Below are 21593 nucleotides of genomic sequence, written 5' to 3'. Positions count from 1 at the left end.
GAGCTCCATAAATACCTCATTCTAACACTGACAGAGGTTAAAAACCTATTATCTTCCCCAAACGCCAGTGTGAACATATGTTCAATCGAACACCCCGCCCCACCAAGCTACAAAGTAGATTCTGCTCTTTCAGTTCAACAAATACAAACCACAGGGAGCATTTTAAATGAAAGCATTATGAAGATTACATTAGGCAAGTTTGATCTACTGTAAAACACCCGCTCACAACATTAGGAGGGAGAACAACCATTAACACCTGCTTTCTCTTCAAACATAGCATTATCTCTGTGCACGGCTTGGCTCTCAATGGGATGAAATCTCAAGCTAAATTGCATGGCTTACTCTACCAGCTAAGGATACTTAAAATGTTTGGGACCCAGTGGCCCGCTAATATCAAACTAGCGAGAATAGGCTTCTAAAAGCATATACTGAGCCTCTCAGTTGGCTGGCACCCCGCAGCACGGCTCCACACAGCAGAAAAAGTTCTCACCCCGATGTGAAATGTCGTGACAAAAAAAAAAAGAGATGCAGCAGCTGGAAAAGGACTACATGATGCAAGCAGTGTTGAAAGTAATCATCATAAATATTCACGGGCAGACTGATTTGTTGTCTTCCCAATAGCACATTGTTATTCACAAATATTAATTAGTTTCTAAATAGCACCTGTTACTCAGCCCGCCCCTCCGCTGCATGCCATGAGGCTCCCTGGCTGTGGAGGCTTGCACGCTGCTCAGAGATTTAATGATGTTTCAGCTTCCACAGCTCACTCAGCTACTGGGAGGAGAGGCACGGAATAATTACTTACTTACGTCTTTTCTTTGCCGACCTCTCTGGAGGATGAAACGAGCAGCTTTAATGGCCTCTGAAGGGAGCCCGGTCCAGCCTGTCTCAGATGGGAAGGATGACAACTGCACTAGTAGGTCTTTGGAGTGGAGAATCGTTTTAAAGATCCAAACTTCAAAGATCTCAACGAGGGGAGAGTTCAAGCTCAAACACTCTCCCCACTGGAGGGAGGAGAGCTTCTAATGCAATCACTAGCATTTCCAGCGATCACTCACACTTTAGACAGAGCTGAGGCACCAGGAATTGCCTGTCACATCCTGCCGTATAAATAAATCTCCTTCTTCCAGGAGGAAAGCTGTTACAAGCCTAAGCAATTTTCTTTGGATTTCTTTAGATCGCTTCCTCAAAGGAGCTCGCTGAAGGTAAGAGGCACAGTGCAGGCAGGCAGGCAGTGCCAGGTATGCAGGATTCCTCCTCCCCTTGAACAATGGCAAACACGTTCCCTCCTCCTCCTAATTAGGTGCATCACCCATAAGGCGAGAAAGTTGGGCAGAACACTGATAAAATACATGAGTTGGTAGCACACTTAAGCTTGAAGAAGTGACACAGATGAGTGACTAAGTACTGCCTTGGTCTCCCACGAACCCTCCGATGTAAGATCCCTCAGAACTCTGAAACACTCACCCTGCTCACAGTCAAGAGGGAGGATGAGGGAGGATGAGCTCTTCTCAGTGAATTCGAATACAAATGATAAAAGGAATGGGACTAACTCCTTGAGTCTGGGCTCGCACCTAGCACCACAGGAAAAGATGAACCTGAATCATCTTCCTCACAGACGCCAGCCAACTTGAACTCTGAACCCAGCACCTGGCACATCCATTGCCTGAGCAAGCAGTGTTGCCTCTTCAGTGCAGATGCAGCACAAAGTTTGTTAACCCAGAGGTGATAGACTTGATACCAAGGCACACCATACGCTTTCCAAGGAAAAGACACAACCTATTTAAGGCACCTTTCTACAACACAGATTTGTCTTACCAGGCACGCAACACAATTTCACTGGTATGGTCCAACATGAATATTTCTTAACAGCTTTTTTAAGATCTTATGCATTGTGACATCTGCTCTACAAAACAGAGAGTAGAACAACAAATAAATAATAGGTCTAAGGTGAAAAACCAGCAATTTTTTGCCAGAAAATGTTAGCTACAGGAAAATTCAACCTTGTCCTTGGTCAAATACAGATTGTGGCCAGGGCTTGGTATCCTAAAACTCTTAATAGAAAAAAAAAAATCTCTGCAACAGCCCCTGCAGATGGCAAAAATCCAGGACAGTCAGAACATTCCGAGAGTTTGGTTAGCCTCACGTTCATGTTCCTAAGCTTATAAAATGGGAGGGCAAGAAACACGCAAAAATGTCTAAAGTCATTTTCTCGATGACTGACAAACATAGTGCTGAATTTCCTAGGGACCTGAATAGTGGAAGCTGAAGTTAAGCTTCACTAGAGCTATATTTAGCTCTGCACAAATACAGATTAGGAAACACCTTCTTCCCAGTTACTAATGCAGTGTGACAGGAAACAATTATTTGCTCAGTGTCTAATGTTACCTTTGGTGAATATCTGGCTTGCAGAAACTGTACATTGTATAATAAAGAAAACCAAGCTGATATTCCACAAATCGCTCAGAAAACTCACTTGAGAAGATGAAGAAACATTTGATTTATACACATCTGAGCTACACTGGTCTTAGCTGCACAGATAGAGTTAGTGTTGAGGCCTCTTCTGCTTTGAAACTAAACTACAAAGTGAGTTTGTTTTCCAAATACTACAATAATTCATTCAAGAACTTCGTGGATATTCAACAAATAGCATAGTTTCTCCAAAGTGTAAAAAAAGATCTGGGTAGAAGGATATAACAATTGAAAAAAAAACCCAATCCATCTTTAATGATTTCAAGTGTCAGTTTATCTCTATGGAAAATGCAGTACTTGGTCACAAGGGAGCTCTCAGCTCAGCAATCACTTCAGACTTCAATGTCTACCAAACACAAAAGACAACAAAATGCACGATTCAAATGAAGGGCTAGTTAGACCGTGGAGAACCAAGCCGTGATTGTATAGAGGAATCCCACGTGCTTCAGCAGGGCTCAAAAGGGCTGCACTCAAACAATCCCAGGCATGCAGCTGAGAAGAAACCCTGCCCACTGCAGCAAGAACGCCAACTAACAGGCTTGGAGTTTCCAAGCCTTCTAACACAGCATCCTTACACACTAAGGAAGTTAGAAAGCACAAAACAGGGTGGCAGAAACAACACGTCCTTTCTTTTGGCACCCCTAGGCAAATATTTGCAAGCCCCTTTACCACACTGAGTCATGAGCATTTCTAGAGCTGGAGGATCCAGCATTTCATTCTTGGTCTAAGTGGTAAAGACCCAGTATAACCGGAGAGATGCGCTAAGTATCTGCGTCCTGATGTGCTGGTGGCCTTTCCAGTTGCAGCCTCCTTTGAGACAGGGGGCAGATGAGAACTCAGCCCCATCCCAAAGACCCCCAGCACCAAGACTGACTTAGCCAAAGCAGGACTACCAAGATAAATACACGTCTTGCCTCATCTTCCACAGCTTTCTTCTGGAAAAACAGGAAAGGAGCTCATAAACATTCGGTTTCTTGGTAGTGTTTTGTGAACGACTATCTGTTATTTCACCAGGAGATTCTTGGTAGCAGATTGAACATAGAAACACGAGTTCTGGGCGTAAAGCAAACAAACCTCCCAAAACATTTCTTAAGACAGTCCAATTCTGAACACTCCCTCTTATCCACAGTGCCAAGCATGACTAATTTTGATGAATACAAGGATTTCCACAGAGAAATGACACCTGCACTACTCCCACCTGTATGAGATCTAGGAACACTGTTTATATGCTTTTTGTTCTTCTGTGGCAAGGGGAAAAAAATCATACCCCAAATGCCTATAAGGTTATGAGTATCGAAGCTTCTCCTATGAGCTCACCAGCAGCCATAGTTGCAAACCAAAGATGCCTGTTTAACTGTGTCCTTGTACCCAACTGGGATATTTGACAGGCATTTTGCCTTGGGGAGCTTCAAGGTTTGACCAGGAATTTGACTTCTGATGCCCACAACGTCTGTTTTACTTGCTGCATTTTTACTGTAACAAGGTAACTCACAGAATCACAGAATAACCAGGTTGGAAGAGACACACTGGATCATCGAGTCCAACCGTTCCTATCAAACTCCCACAGTGTTTTCTATACTGATGAGCAAAAACAGTGTTGAAGTCGAAGACTATTTCATCTATACTGGAGGGAAGGGAACTATGTTTTTTTCAGATACATCCAACCAACATGCTACCATGTTATCCAAGCATAGGTGAACTCCCCACTCCATTCCCAATATTGTCAAGGGAGCACGAACAATTGCTAATCTGCATTGCAGGAGTAGAAGGGCATGTTGAAATGCAGCCCACAGCTCTTGCCGAGCACTGAAGGGCGGCAGCTATGTCATCTTGTTCTGAGATGAGCCAGATTAAAGGCTTTTCTCTATTTCAGCGGTACTGACGCAGCCAGACTGATAGACCAATGCAGGCACGAGCTTGATAAAACAAGACGTGGCTGAAGCTCTTCATGCAGCCGATGTAATATCAACGCATTTTCTCGCAGCTCTCATGTTATTCCTGTACGCACAGCACTACAGCAATGCTCCTGGTGACAAAACAGGAATAGTCTCTGTCAAACTCTGTCAAAGAAACCTGACTGGACTTTCAGCAGTCAGGTGCAGATAGGCCACAATGACCTTCTAGTTGCCTAGAAGCTTTTATTAAGTTATTATATGACTCTGTACTTCTTGGCTGTTCTCTGAAAAGAGAGGATGCAAAGCTTGGAACAAGATGAACAATTTCCCTGAACCAGACTCATTTTCACCAGAAATCTCCCTTTGCACCTTCGCCCACTCCCCCAAAGACTCATCCACTTACCCTCTTCACTACGGTGCTAAAGTAACCAGGAGGAAAAGTAGGAATCTCTTTTCTGATACGGGTTGCCACATAGCATCTCCTCTCCCTCTCAAAAAATATTGAGCTTTTAAACAAATACATCATGTGAACGTATTCTTTAATAACTTAACAGAGGTTTAATGAATGAGGAGACAAGGATGACAGGCATACAAATTACCATTAGCTACTCAGTAATCAAAGGGATAAAGACACATTTTAGGAATCAAGAGTAGCTAATTATTAGGAATTAGGATTAGAGTTATTCTTTTTTAAGAATAAAATAACTACTACACATCAGCCTACTGTGGTTTTTTTTGCACAGACAGTATCGGACACTGAATAGGATGCTTGAGTGACGGCTCTTGTTTCATCCAAAGCATCCATTCCCTCATCAGCCACCCAAACCTTGGAGCCTGCCAAGGGTAAATCCAATGGAATATTTCATTCTACACACAACACCTCAAAATCCCATCTTCCCACATTGTATAAGCCATGGTAACGCTGTTGTTCAAGAAAAACCTGTGTTGATACTTGGCTAGCTTAGAAAGCAGGAAAGGATCAGAACACTGTTAGCGCTGCTTTGTCCACAAGCTAGAAAGGAGCATTCTCTGAGCACTGCTCAGAGGTTCCCCCACCTCCTCTTTTGCAAGGTTTTACTCCACATCCACAGACTCCTGTACAGAACTGACTTCAAGCGAGTCTAGAGGATTTTGAATTTTTTTAAAACAAGAGAAGACTACGCTGGTATCTTGTCAACAACAGAAGAGCAGGACCCCTCTTGCATAGGGGTGCAGAAGCGAAGCTGAGAAAATAAAGCATCCAAACAACTACGCTGCTATGTGAACTGATACAACAGACAGCATGAAGTCAGGACTAGGGAGGTTCTCTGAGGATTAGTGGCTCTCAGCCTCCTTTGGTTGCGCAGTGGCTTACTCCACAGGACAGCATACTCTTACTGTAACGGAAAAGAGACTTCGGTGTTATGTGAATCAGAGGTGACAGAATTAATGCGAAAATATACAAAGGAAAAGTTTGTTTCTTTTTAATCCATTGCAATGCATTACATCACTTTACCGCAACAGGATAATCTTCAAGTGGCATTAACATCTTGCTACAGCATAAATCCAAGAAAAGCAATAAACAGCACGAAGAAAGATTTCAGAGGAACTATTAGATCAAGATCACATTAGTGTTGCCTGAACTGTGTCCTCTACCGCACTGAAGAGCTGATGTTTATCTGTCTCTCTACAAGGCTTCGACAGAAGGCCCGGAGACCTATAGGAACGCGTTAACATTGGACAATTAGCAGCAACATCCAAACTTTTTTTCCTTACCCCTCCTTTAAGAAGGTAAAAAAGAATTAGAAATGAAATAGCATCAACCTGCATCAACCCAAAAGGTTTGCCATTCAGCAGCAACGACGTCACTGTGCCAAATGAGCTGGAATTATCATAATAATTCAGACTGGAATATCCAATTCCTTTCAATGGAGGAAAGGTGAGCTCTGGCTTAAGAACAAAAGGCATGTCCGAGGTGAAAACAGATGAACTCCTTTACTACATCACACATCCAATAGCACATTCCATCTGTTCAAAATGCATATTAAATGTGGATGGATGTACTCACAAAATCTCGACAACCATATTTATAAAACAAAGAAACAGCTTGCCCCACTCCCATACCAGAATTATCATGAGTTATAATCCCCAGTGAGTGATCTGCTATAACAGAAAGTATTAAAATAAAGAGCACTTTAAAAAGTTATTTACAATACGAACACTATTTTTGCTTAGCCAAATAAGCCAAAATCCTGTCTCAGAGCTGCCTCTATTTCAATTTTATATAAGCGAATAAAGCACCAAAAAAAGAGACTATACTGATAAAAGTAAACTAAATGCATTGCATATCCATTTTGCGCTACAATTCTGCCTTTGTATCACCATGCACTTAAATATTTGTGTCTTGCTAAATTCACACAAAACTGAGCGGGACACCAAACGTAACTGGCACGCTACAATATGGATTTCCACGTTAATTATAAAGGCTATATCAGCACCACATATTTGGAAGTATATAAACAGTAACAAGTAGTAGAGCAACCACAATGACCAACACTGGATAGCCAGAGTTCTTATTTCTACTAATCACAAATAGAAGAAAATGTAATTTCTTGTAATCCTGTGATATCCTTGTACAAGTGACAGTGAATAAAAGAAACTGACACATGAATTTGTCTTTTCATACTGTTAAAGGTTTTTCTTTGAGAAATAAAGTATTTACTTTTAACACAAACTTAAATAATGTCTTGAAGTACTGCATAAAAATTAGGTTTATGTTTCTAAAGCATTACAATATATTTTACGTATTTATAAACAAGCATAACATTTAAATGAACTTAAATATCTAAAGTATTCAAATTTAATATAGGTTCAAAAAACACCACATTTGCTTCTCTTGACTTCAAGAGAGGCAAATCACCAGGCTAAGCAACTGAAAATAATGTACTAAACCAACTCTAACAGCGATTGACCTTTTGGCTGATGTAGAAATAGGTTTTTCACTAATTTCAGTTTATTCACTTAATTCCATCCAATGACTTGATTTGCTCAAAATAAGAAATCAATTAAGGAATAACACAGCATGAAGATTTATTTTCATTTTCCAATCTAGAAGTAAACATTAAGCAGAAGATGATCAGATCTACTATTTACAAAACCCTCCGGGGTCAAAACAATTTTTCAGTCAGTATCCACAGTTAACATCATAACTATTTTAAACCTTGAAAGCACTCCCTTAGCAGTTCAAAAAAGTAAAATTAAGTTATTTTTGACTTACGTATCTGGTAAGTTTAGGAAAAAACTAACTATTTAGTACTGTTTTGTGGATTTTAACAGAATTCAAATTCAAACATCAATACAGCGATATATTCAGCACTCAATAGAAATTAAACAAATATTTTACTGCAAAAAATATGGGAATGAGGCATCCAAATGCTTATTTGGCATGGTTGGACAATTATAACACATGCTTATAATGTTGACACAAGGTGTTCTCTTACTGTAAAAGCTGTACTTAGCAGCAAATCAAGGCAATCTAATAATTACCAAACTACTAATAATTTCTCAAAGGAGAGGTTAAAGCAAGATCAAAGTGACTAATTTACATCAAAGTTTCTGCGTGATTTACATCATTGTTTAAATCATGGTTCAGAGGACAAGATATTTATTACAAGGTAGAAAAAAAAAAAGTGGAAAGATTTAATGAACTGTGACAACGAATGATCTCTATTTTTAGCCTCATCCCAAATTCACCATGGATTTGTCAGAAAACTTCCTGAAGGTCCTTGAGATATCCTGTAAGGGTTGTAGCCAATAGCCTTTAATTTCAGAATATTCAGACAGGATAAGACTCAAAAATGAGTTATTTTACAATTGCTTAGGAGCTGGAAAGGCTGGGATACTTGGATAGATTTCTTTGTTCCCCTAACCATGCAAGGATCAGTTCCTGCTGGTGAATGAAGCCTTGTAAGTACCTCCTACTCATCCTTGCACCAACAAGGAGCATCTCAAAGCGCCTCAGAGCCCACAGTGGGATTAAGCAAAACATCCCAGAGTCACAACACAATACTGATCTGGGGAGTAAGGAGGGAGGACCAACTCTTATCTCAGTTATGGTACTTTTCCTTTATTACAAGAATTAAAGAATTATGAGAAACACACAGAGTTAATGCAGACAAATTATTTTTTTATCTTGCTAGTATTTTAATTAAAACCTTTTGTCATGTCTGCTAAGCAAGTTCAAAGTGTTGCAATGCAGTAGCAATGGGAACACAGAAGTCTTGCTATGCTTGGGGAAAAAAAATGTTTTCAACTTTTACCAAATCAGCGGCTGTAATTACTACAGGAATAAATCAAATTTATAGCCAGCAAACACCAGGCTTAATTTTTTTTGTGCAAACATAAATGAGTTTATTTTTGTTGCAATGTGATAAAGTTTTAACATTTTCTGCATGTCAGACAGACTATTTTGATAATATTCTTTACATTTCCTCCTTATTAACAAGATGAAAAATTGCTATTAAGATATGCAAGTCATCTCAATACATCTTGTTACTGGATAAGCTTCAACAAAACCTTAAAGTACCTTTTTTTCAAACCACATTAACACAATAAACGCACAGACAAAATCCTTGCTTTGGTATTAGACAATGTTCTGTCCCTGTAAAATATCAAGAAGGGGAATTCAGCAAAATGCAGCAAATCAGTTGGCCTTTTTTTTTTAAAAAAATCTGTTCAGAATGCTGCAACAGGGAGACAAAAGCTGTTTTAATTTTCATTATTTCCAAAGATTTTTTTTTCCACAGTTTAACTGAGTGTGAGACAAAAAAATCTTGCCTTTTTTATCCTGCCAAAGACTACCTCTGCTATTTTAAAGTATTTTCACATCTCCACATTCCCCACTAACCTTTTGTGAAGAACAATTTCTGATTGCGAGGCTATTTTTCATTTGCCTACCTCTATTCATAAAAAGAAGGGAGCGTGTAAAATGGCAGATTTGAGAGACTTTTAAATAACCTGAACGGCTGACATACATAAAATTGACTATGGTTCTGCAAAACCTAGAAGTAACGTTATCAAAACATGGGATCGCTTTGCTATACAATCATAGAATCGTTGAGGTTGGAAAAGCCCTTCAAGATAATCAAGTCCAATCACAAACTTAACACCACGGTGCCTACTAAATCACGTCCCAAAGTGCCACATCTTTGAGGGACATCGTATAGTGATTGATAGGAATGGTTGGACTCGACGATCCAGTGGGTCTTTTCCACCCTAGTGATTCTGTGATCTACGTGTTTTGAACACCTCCAGGGATGGTGATTCCACCACTTCCCTGAGCAGCCCGTTCCACTGCTTCACCACTTCTTTGGCAAAGAGTTTTTTTCCTAATATCCAATCTGAATCTCACCTGGTGCAACTTGAGGCCATTTCCTCTCGTCTATCACTTGTTACGTGGCAGAAGAGACCAGCACTCACCTTGCTATAAGCTCCTTTGGCTGGCACTGCTAACTGCAAACAGTTCAAGCACTCACTGGCATCAAACCACAACAGCAAGTCATAAACACAAGCGATTTGTCCTTTACTTGACAGTTTTGAAGAGTAAATACATACGTGCACCTACGTACATATGAATTTCAGCACATATACAAAGGCTGCTCATAACCAAATAAACCTGATAGGTCCTACCTAAGAAAACCATTTCTATAAGACCACAGAGCTCGAGTCAGAAGAATAGTTTTGACCTAGTTATTCAAGAATTTTCTGTTTACAAATTTCAGTTTCTCCTTGACATGCTCTGGAAAATTACCAGGGACAGACAGTGAAAAATGCTGCAGGTGGGCTGTCACCTCCAGTGCCAGGAGAGATGGCTGAGCGATGCCACCGCAATGGGAAGGATGGCTCCAAAAATGTTCTGCAAGACCACTGCAGAAAGACCTTTATCAGCCAGCGACCATAAATTTATTTTCTGCGAAGGAACCTTCTGGCATAATGTGCGGAGAAAGGCCATAAAACACAATCTGTCTGCCAATGAAACTAAAATGTGACTGCGAAGGCGGGAAAGGCAGCGTATTTTGCTGAAATATGTAGATACGCCACTTAGATCTCAATGCGTGCTATTGTCTGACACCAAAGGGTGAAATGTTCTGATCTCTGCTGACAATATTTATACTGAGAAAAAGTCCGGTATCCCATTCGAAGTTCCCGAAACATCCATTGTCCTCTCTCCAGAAGCAGGAGGATTGGTTGAGAGCCCTCTGCAAGGCAAAATCAGCTCACCAGCATCGCTCGATTCCATCTCAGCACTGCTCACCTATCTACTTCCAGGAGACAAATAAGGACTGTGGAAACTGAATTCACTTTGTTTCCTACAGCAAAAAAGTAAATAGAATCCTTCAACAAGAAGGACCACTGCAGCCTGCATCACTAGGCAAGGTGAGCGAAGAACGTGACACTGCAGCAGGGCACTGGATGCTAGCAAACATATTAAGCAATCAAATCAACCAGAAACGAGTTCCTGGACTTAGCTTTTCCCTTTCTTCTTACTGTTGTTAGATAATTTGTGTAACCTGTAATATTAAATAAAAGCCATGCAGAACAGCAACTGTGTCTTTTATGATTTTTTTTTTAAAGTAACAAATTAACCATCACATTCTAATCTAATAAAGCTGTTAAACAAAACCACTAATATTCCACCAAAGAAGCATGCAGAACTAACACAAGTTAAGCAGACACACGCACAGAAAAAAATTAGGACCAGTGTAATTTGACTCTACTTTCAACGAGGCACTATGAAATATAATTAGCTAAATATTTTAAAATACAAATATGAAGATTAAGTAATGCCAAGAGAGGGCACAGGATCTAAAGGGCAATGTATCTAAAGATACACTTTTAAATATTTAAGCCATTTTTCCCCTGAATTTTTATCATCCTACTAACATAAGTTAATACATTTTGTATAATAGTGCATTACAATATTTTTTCAACTGTTTAATCTTCCTCTTTCTATTTTTTAAACATCCAGCAATTGCTCAAGCCTCTGGGTGTATTTATTTTAATTAAATACAACAAAACCAAATGAAAAGCTGTTGCATTATTTGGAAGAGAAGACCACTCAGAATTTTCCTCCATGTGTCGCAATCGAGATCTGTCGGATACATCCCCAGAGTAACCCTGCCAAAGACAATAGCTGCGCCAACAGCAATTTGTCTGCATTGTGAAGGGAAACGCTTTACAAAACAAAATAAAAAAACGAGTAATTTAATAGTTGTACTGTGTTTGCACAAAGAAGCGCTTATCAAAGCAAGGGTTGAATGCATGGAGTAGACTTTCCAGCCGTTGCCCTTATGAGGGCACATTCCAAGCCCAGGCACAATGCAGGACGGACATATTCCAGGACAGACTGAAGCTCTAGGTGGACATTCCCACCCTTACTTCTTTTTTTATCACACAAAAGCACCTGTTTCTATTCCATAGAAGATGGATTTTGACTCATTTTGGCAAAAGACCCTTCCCCATCAAAACCCTGATGGACACCAAGCAAGATGATGCACCAAGGAGCCTCTTCCATGGGCTGATGGGTCCTTGCTCTATCAGGCTACCAGAGCATCACTTCTGCCCCACCAACGTGCCTGTGTATCAGTCTTCATTCCACACCACATTCCTCAGCTTCATGTTTTTTTTCCACTTTTTGTAAAGGTGCATTCAAATCTGCGGCCACACCAACTTATTCGTGCGGGGGCCAGCCTCCGTGCTCACCTGAAAGCAGGTAATTCCAGGTTCTGCCTTCACCTTCACCCACTGTTATTTACTCCCACAATCAGAACAGTGCCGTTCAAAAAAAGAGAAGGTAAACAGAAAGGTTTAAAAGGCTTCCTCCTAGTATCTAGCCAGAAAAAAATATCTTCTCAATATTTATGCTTTTTTCACTGCAAGCAATTTCTTCTGTAACAAAAGTTGCTTTTGAGGTAAACTCTGCATCAGGACAACAGACTCCAGCAGCACTTCAGATGCTCTTAGAACAGGTTTTCTAAAAACCTGCATGAACACGCAGGAACCGCTCATGCAAGGAAGAAAACAGGAGTTCTACGGTCTTTCAGCCCCCCACTAATAGTCCAGAAATTCAGTGTAGACAAAGGCTAACAATACTCAAAAAATGTGCTACTGCTTCAAAATGTTATTTCACAATACTAATAATTACTGAAAAAGCATGATCTACAGCATAGCGGTCTTTGACAAAAGGTTTTTTTTCCTTAAATTAGCTTACACTGACGAGAAGGTTTTCAACAAACTCACTATTTTATCTAAAAGGCACATTAAGTTCAAAATAAGCTGCATGGCAATACTTTAGGGAGGCTATTTTTGTTCACATACATGGATCCAGTTATTGACTACAACCAAAGTTTAACAACAACAGTAGTAAATAAACAATTTCTAATCACACAAATTGCCTTGTGCTTTCAGGAATAACCTGGAAGCAGCCTACTTCAGCAGCCTATTCAGAAATTACCTGTCTTCAAGTCTGAAGAAGCCCAAAGGACAGGTGATAGCCTTCTCCTCCAACACAGTCTATCCAAGTGGTGCTGCTGAAACTCACATAATTCCTTCCCCCACTTCTAGACAGCTTTAAAGTCATGTTTCCATTAACTCTATTTCTTCTATGCTAACAGAGTCTTTCTGGATGTTAGGTTTCAGCATCATTTTCACATCTTTATATTAGTTCCAAGTAATTTTCAGGCTTCCCCTCACCAATTGCAGAAATCTGGAGAAATCATTTCCCAGAGTGAATTACTTATTAAAAAGCAAACATACTAATGAAAGAGCCCAAACCAGGCACTGTGCAAGGCTGTGATTTCTCCCAGTAGATTTTGTCACATCACTTTGAACCACTCTTGAACACTGCCAGTAATTTTTTTTGATAACCAACAGAGGGGCAATTACAGAGCAGCACCAAGACACAGCTCACATTTTGGGAGGATTTCACCCAGAAACATGCCACTGATATTCACATCTAAGGTCTCCCAGGGCCCTATTACTACTTGCTTTTTCAATAATATCCAAGATTGTTCTGGCACTTGAAACAAAAATCAAGCCTTAGCGAGTCAGTTTCCCAAAATTTGCTTCCTTTTAATTGTGACAATACAGAAATTCATGCTAAAGTATTCAGTTATCTACCTGGCTAATTTTACAGCTGTATTCATACTCTGGGTGAATCACATTTAGAAAATTATATATATTATATATAAACATGGTATGACATTCTGTCAAGTTATCTGTTATTATGTAATCCCATCCTTAAAAAGATCTGATGGTAGTTTATACAGTCATTTGGAAATTTAGCCCTGGGATAGATGTCTAAAATGTGTCAGAGAAACAGCCCTCATCATCAGAGGAGCTTCCAAATCAGGGGTAACTCCTCGTTCCTCCAGACCACAGTATTTTGGCTCATGTGTTCCTGGCCAGCACTGGGAAAGCTGCTGGGACAGGACGGGCTCCTGCCAGGGCGCTGGGACCAAAATCAGCAAGCTGTCCCCAACTATCCATCCTCCACCACACTTTATTTTGGGGCAATTTGTCCTAATATACAAGCCCCACTCAAGATGTTCCACCTTTACTACCTTGCTTCATGGTTGCCCATTATCCCCCAACTTGTGTTCATCCACTCTCAAACTTTGAGGAGAAGAAGAGGTATAAAAACCAATAAGAGTCAAAAAACCTTGTTAAGTGTGGACAGAAAATGCGATGTCTTAACCCAACCAGTCATTTCCAGGTGCATCTCACACCACAGCTAGTGCACATCAAGGGCAGAGGAACACAGGCTCCTCAAATTAATCCTAGCTCATTTTCAAAACAATCAACCCCCATTCCCAAAAGCTCCTCAATTCTTAAAGCTTTCAATCATACCAGGAAAAAAGAAAGCCCAAAGAACAAGCAAAACCCCCACAGCTCAATTTTATCATCTGATAAACGGACGACAGTCAAAGGAGACCTCTGTCCCAAACCCTCATCCCAAAACACGCAATCCCCTGCCACTGGGTATGAATGAGGCTTCACCACAGCCAGGAACCATAAGCAAGACTTGCTCCTGCTCCACCAGGTTTATTTGATAACACCACCACTTCTCCCCCAGCATTAAAACTCAGCAACTTGTCTCCAGACCAAGTAGGCTCACCATAAAGACGCACTCAGTGTTGCAAGAACAAATTGCAGTTTAGTAGCACTGTCCATTTTACAGAACTTTAAATTAAATTTCACATAAAACCTCAGCTTTAGATGTCGTTTAATCGGTTTCCTCTTTATGACTTCACACAGCTCTACCCAACATAAAAATTCGTCAAACACAGTAATTTCTTCAGTAACGTTCAGCACACCAAATGCTTCCCGTGCGAGTCAAACGATGACCCACCTGCTCCCATACGAAAGCCAACAGAATGCTTTTATGCCTTTCCTACCAACAGTTCAGTTAACCTTAACCCCCTATTTCTCTTCCATTACTAGTCAGATGGCTTCCTCAGCTGAAAAATTTAATTCCTGATAAGACAACCTTTCAACCAACAGAAAATGGACTTTTGACTAAGGGCAAACGGCTGCACCAGCAGAGGTTGTTCAATTCTGTTTAGATATTTTTCATTGTATTCTCAATCACGGTGACATCAGTGGACACAGAAATGAATTACAGTGCAAATAAAAAAAAACCCTGATGTGTCTCGATTCCACAGGTGCTCCCCAGCAGGCTCAGCCTGGCATCTTCTCCTCACACAGCAAGGAGACACAGGCAGCTGCACTGAGAGGCTCCCACGTAAGACACATTCATCATGAAGGTAACTTAACCATTCTATTAACATGGCTTATAGACAGCTGTAAATTTTTAGCATTACAGTATTTTATGATGTTAAATAATGCATCATATGTTGCACAAGACAGTTTATTGTACATTTTTCCAGTTTGAAGACTTTCATGGATCCGATACAAATTGCGCACAGCTGCATATTACAGGCAGTTGACAAGTTATTAAAAATTACATTATCTGATCATCGGCGAAACAGAATGCAATAGTGATGCTGAATACTACGCTTTAACATGTGCATAAAATGGAATGCTGTGGTCCAATTTTTAAGTGCTTCCCCTTATGCAGAAATCATTTTTTTAATAAAGATCTACTGCTTTTACAGCATCTGAATGTGCACTACTGTATATTGCGCATATAAAAATCCCACTGTGAAGAGCTGTACCACAGTGCAAAAACTGCCACTAGAAATATTGGAATTATCTGGCTTTCCCGCAACTAAAATCCGTGAATAAATGTTCTATTAGCATACCTGTTTGTGCTTCATTTTCTGATAACAGAGCTTGGTTAAGACTCAAGAAGCAGATAAATCACAGAGTAAGCACTAAAACTCCAAACAGTCAGCTACCAACTTGTTTGAACTTGACTGTATGTTACGAAGCTCAAACAGAATGTAAACTGCTGCTCTTTAACAGTTTAGATTGTATGTTAAAAAATTTTTCAAGCATAGTTATTTGTATTTTAATATTGCCTGAAGGTCCTAAACCAAGATCATACCCCATGATCCAGTTCCTGTCTTCAAGAAGTTGTGTTCTAATATAGACAAGATGCAACAACAAAATACAACGAGCAATCAAGGGAAGAGTGGGAAGTCATCAGCTTAAAGGTACAGTTAGTTAGTTCTCTAACTACTGAAAAATCCCTCTAGGCATGGAGTAAGTGGAGATAAAATGTAGTATTTTGCCTAGGAGCCCTTTCAAGGAATAAATACTTAAGTAGTTCTGCAAAGTAGCTACAGTGCTTTCAGGCCTGGACCTTAACTAGCACTATGCAATATAATTTATAAAACTTAAACTATATCCATTTGTGGCAGAGGAATAAGAAGCCATCTACATTCTTGACATTTTCTAGAATGACTGAAATGAAATTGTTGCAAATGACCAAGCAGCAAGAACTCAAATAACCCTTTGAAGTCCTCTTGGTTTGTTCAGCTATGTTGATAAAACACAAAGGTCATTAGTTATTTTAAAAGCAAGTGAGGTCCATCTAGCCTAGGAAGGGGGAATTTTGTCCAATCATTTCCACTGCATTTTCAGAAAGCACTACATTCACCAGGGTTTCTAGTCACCTTAACTAAATGGCCACTTGCCTCTTTACCAAAGCCATCTAAGGAACCACAGATTTCTAACATCCTTCTCCACTCATTTTATTCCTCCTTTGCAAGTTTAAATCTGCAGATTCAAACTGCAGGTTGAATTTGCCACACTCACTCGTTCCTTATCACCACCAACCACTTTATAAGCTCAGAGATTCTTCTGCATTTGGAGAACACTGGGACAAGAGGTCTTCTCTTTTCAGAGAATCATAGAATCATTAAGGTTGGAAAAGACCCCTCAGATCATCCAGTCTACCTCAAGAAAACTTAAGTCATAAATACTGAATTGTCATATATTTGGTGCAGTAAGACATTCAGGAATATAACTTGTAACACACAAAGCATGTAACTAGAGCCCAATAAATAAATAAAAAAACAAAGCATGAGTTCAAGTCTTTCTCCACGACCACATTCATCTTCCTTAAAGTCACGCATCAGTGCGACTGATTTGTTCTTCTCGTGTAAAACAGATTCTGTGTAAGGGCTAGTAACAGCATTTACCACATGTCACAATGGGGGATGGAAGGAACGAGAACCCATAAATCCAAGTTGATAGCTTGTCCAAGGCTGATACTACAGCCTAGAACCTCTGTCTCCAGGACAAGAAGGTCACTATCAAATGAAAACCACCACCAGTAGTGACAAAACTTGACACTTCAACATCACAAGTAGAGAGCCAAAGAAACCCCACAATTACTAAACCAAGACCTGTGGCCGTAAAGACTATGCACTGATTACAATCTCAACCTTGGTGGTGGTTTTATTTAATGTTCATCCTCCAAAAAAGCATCGTTTGTAAGGTAACCGAACCCAAGTTTCTGAGCAAAATATATGTCATATGGAACCTAGCCAAATGCTACTGATTACAGCACTGTCTCGAAAGACTGCTGGCAAGGTACGGATTGCTTCAAAATAATCCTAAATCATGGCATCTTCTTTCACTATGAAAATAAAATGACTTGTTATCTCTCGCTCATCTGAAGTTACCAATTATTTATTTCCCTGGCTGGCAAAAAAGCAGACCTTCTTGAGGTCCTTTATTCCCACCGAGTGGCCATGAACATGAATATGCATAGCTGTACAGAAGGATATAAAAGCAGAAAGAAAGATAACATAAAAAAATGCTATTACCAATATTTGAATAATGAGGCAGTTTTATCTTAATCAGTATATCAATTTATTCACATGGGCTAACAAGAACATAGTAAAGCTATTCTGAAGTTGGGCGATTAAATTGCTTAGACAACCTGTTAACCAGTGCTGTTGGCAATTAGGAATGCGTTTTCACTGGAGGCTTTCTGTGGAGCCATGCTTCAAAGGTTCAATCTGCAGTATATTAACTCACAAAGAAACATCCTGAGAACCTCTCCTCTGTCATGTAAGCTCATTGCTTCCAACTAATTAAACCTACAGTTCATATCCTTAAGAAGTCAATGTCGTCCTGCAAGTCGGGCATTTGCACAACCATGAGAAAGGTAACTTTAAGCAGTCAAGCTACACTAATCAACACTAGCTGGACTGTAGATGTCCTTTATCCCAAAGTCGCTTTTTTCACATGTAGCACATTTGGACTCAAGTGTTATTTCAGTCTTCTGCAGCATATATGATTTTGTACACATATTCATGCACGCACATGTACGTGCATGAAAGGCAAATTTACTCAGTTACTTCTCTTTTAAAGGAAAACTTGGCATTTCTCTAGCACAAAGCCATAAAAGCTATCTGGAATGCAGATCCTAATTACCAGAGAAAAACTTGTTGAAAGAAGGGATCCACACCTCACTGCAAACAGAGCTGTTCCACAAAGACTGGGGGAACAAGCAATGAGCTCAAAAGAAATGGAAAAAAGGACTGATGGGTAAAGAATAAACAATCTGTGAACAAAATTACAATCACTGAAGTCCGTTCTTTTTGCACTAACGTAATAGAGTTTAAAAAAGGCTCTCAAGCCCTATAAACAAATCAGGTGAAAATGAGATTGTTGAATGCATGATGGATAAATTATCCTAAACTGCTCGGATACGTTGTCTCTGTCCCCACTGAGGGCAACAGCGGTGAGAAAAGTGGGATGGAGGCAGGATGGTGAAGGCAGTTAGGATGGACACAGAAGCTACTGCAACCAGAGAGGAAGCCCAACTCAAGCGTAACTCAACGCACTGCAGCTCAGGGAAATGAAAAAGCATTTCAAAACATCCATGTGGGGTGTGCCAACTGCAGGACTGATGGCAAACGTATCCAGCTAGACTGGTACCAGAGGATTATAGCATAACAAATGCAAATGTCTGTTCATAAAAAAGAGGGGGAAACTAATTTTGATATCTAAATGTTGGCTGATTTGATCTTAGAAGTAATGAAATGTTTTAAAACATTTCAAAAGACAGATAATTAGAGACCTGAAGGAAAAGTGGAAAAACAAAAAACATGGTAAGACACAACTTGGGTTAGCAGCAATAATTCATGTCACATTTTCCCAGCATGTTTTGCAAATAAAACCCCAGATCTCTCTAAGCATGTGGTAGATCTTATTTATCCAGGCATCAGAAAACAACGTTGCAATGTTATGTAGGAAATAACCAATTCCATGGGAGAAAATAAGAAACAATACAGGAATCCTAAGAGAAATAAAGAAAGGGGCTAAAGTCAAAAAGTCAAATGTGAACAAGAAATATAAGGATGTAGTAGTTCTAATACACTTTTCCCCCCAAGGGTTTATCCTGAGACAGATATATTCTAATTATATATATATATATGCATGTATATGTATATATAGAAACGAAAGTGACTTGAAGACAAAAGGAAAACACTAACCAAGCTTGCTGCATATCACTGTAGAGGATGACATCTGTCATACGATAAGAACAGGGTAATTTTAAGGACAGGTAACAAATATAGACCCAAATACTTTGTACCGCATGCAAAATCACGCAGTCGAGGAGAAAAATAATTCCTGGTATAATTAGGTAGAAAATTAAGAAAAAAGAAATGGAGCATTAGATGGAGGATGGGTAAGTGACACAGCCCTGAGGTACATCTCAGAGAAGGATTTTCACCGTGCATATTACACCAAGGCTTGGTACAGCCTTTTGGGCAGTCCTGGTCATTCACATTCAAAAAATATTCCTGCAAAACAAGATCCCGCAGACTAACAATGCCTAAAAAAATTTAGGTTACAAACTGGAAATTGTTTGCTTGCCCATTCAGCAAACAACAACCACCCAAAATGAAAATAGTTTTGAAACGGTACTTGATCAGACTGCAAGGAGGACTCACTGCAATTGCTTGTGGTAGCGATGGACTATGTGATGTGTCTTTATACCAGGGAAAAATATACAGAGAAAAAATTGAAGTGGCGTTGGCATCACTTTTCTCTTTATGAGCAAATTCTTCAGCACCTACCCAACCGAAAGAAAACTGGTACTGGAAAACCAGGAAGGACAATTGGTGAAGCAACCAGAAAGCAGACAAGCAAGTACATGATTCTCTGTATTCTCTTCATAAAATATCATTGAAACCACTGTTCAGGCACTAGTTTCATTTTAAAAGCTTCATAAAATGAAGAAACAGAGGAGGGTGATATGAACAGCAAAAGGGGATTTGTTTTGTTTCAAAGGGAGGGAAAAAAAAGAATAAAACCAGATCTTTGGTGTCACTCAATGCTTTCTGAAAACCTGAAAGGTCAGAAGCATTCCTTAATTCACTAACAAACTTTCTCTCAGCTTGTTTTCCCTCATTTAGAAACTAGCTCCCAATTAGAACTCACCAATCCGAGCTTCACTACAGGCACTTCAATAACGTGAAGATGGAAATACAGGAATGATGCATTTTACTTCATGGCTAAATTATTTTGGTTTTAATTTCAAAACAAATTTTTACGTCCCATGGAGAGACTTCTCTTAGATCAACCCAATGCCAGAGGCAAGTGCTCCAACAGATAAGTGATTTGAGAACTAACCATTGCAGTCACATTGCCTTGCTCAGACTCCCAGATAACACAACCAAATACCTCCCGCGCACAAGAAAACTCACACGCCAACAGCAGGAAATCACCAGAGCAGCCTGGATGGCACATTTAGCACATGTGGATTCCTGACAATTCCTTGCTTTTGATTTTTTTGCTTCTGATAAGAAGATAATAAACCTAACAGCATCCCTCTAGTAAAACAAGAGCTGTTTAGTCCCTACAAGCCTCTGCAACTCCTAACAGGTATTAAAATGGATTGGAAAGATTTATAAAGGACTAAAAAGTAGCTTGTACAGTTGCACATAAGCGGAGGATAGAAGATGGTCTCCTGCGTATGTACAATGCCTGCTACAGTGGCCAAAGCCACCTCTGGCCAGCCACAAGCATGCCCCGCACTTAAACCAGAGGAAAAGGCATGTAAAGGGAACAGAAAAATTAATATTAGATTCTGGTACAGTGGGAAGAACAGGCTCCTGACCCCTCAAAAGAAGTAATTCTATATTCTAAAGAAATGAGACCTGGTTAAAATAGCTTTGGCTGCATATTTATTAGTATACATAGCTTTATATTTTTATTGGGTTGGGTTTTCTGAAGCAGAAAGAAAAAAAAATAAATCTTTCTAGCAGCAAATTCCAGAAATGATTACTATGTAAATATCAATACCACTTTATTAATTCTAAAGTACCCCAGCAGACACACATGCTATACATAGATATGATACATATATAAAAATATTTCCACTTCTCCTTTCCTAATTGTAAGTGGTGCAAGTTCTCATCCTTTTCAGAAGTAAACCTACTTGAAGTTCCACTGATGAAAAGGAAAAGCAAGCCCTTAAAATTGAGCTATTAAGTCTTTTGTATCTCAATCTGAAATGAGCAAAAGATGTATAATTATCCTCTGTCCAAAAATAATGCATTCCCAATACAAGGTTAGTAAAGCCATTACACTGTATATAAACAAAAAATGAATAATCTACATTAATTGCTATTTATTGAACAACATATTTCCCTCAACATATTTTTTCAATTCAGGGCCACCCTAGGCTGAGCCAACCCTGTAAAGAACAGGAAAGGTGGATTCAGGAGGTAGAAAATGGAGAAAAACACCCCACCACCTGGA

At 39.6% G+C, this 21593-nt stretch overlaps 1 protein-coding gene across 16 annotated transcripts in view; it reads right to left on the bottom strand.

Annotated features, from left to right (window-relative positions):
• The window catches only part of PTPRF (protein tyrosine phosphatase receptor type F), a 394608-nt gene that overhangs the window by 304153 nt on the left and 68862 nt on the right, over positions 1-21593 (bottom strand). Inside the window, exon 1 of one of the 16 annotated variants that reach the window (XM_069862930.1) lies at positions 806-1117. The exons of the other annotated variants lie outside the window; for them this stretch is intronic. The gene's annotated coding sequence lies outside the window, so the exon portion shown is untranslated. Of the gene's footprint in view, positions 1-805; positions 1118-21593 lie in introns of those variants that run through there. 16 annotated transcript variants of the gene reach the window in all.

The sequence above is a fragment of the Phaenicophaeus curvirostris genome, chromosome 8 (genome assembly GCF_032191515.1).
Source record: "Phaenicophaeus curvirostris isolate KB17595 chromosome 8, BPBGC_Pcur_1.0, whole genome shotgun sequence".
NCBI classification, from domain to species: Eukaryota; Metazoa; Chordata; class Aves; order Cuculiformes; family Cuculidae; genus Phaenicophaeus; species Phaenicophaeus curvirostris.
The sequence above is the reverse complement of the archived record's forward strand: the minus strand, read 5'-3'. Positions and strand labels throughout refer to the sequence as shown.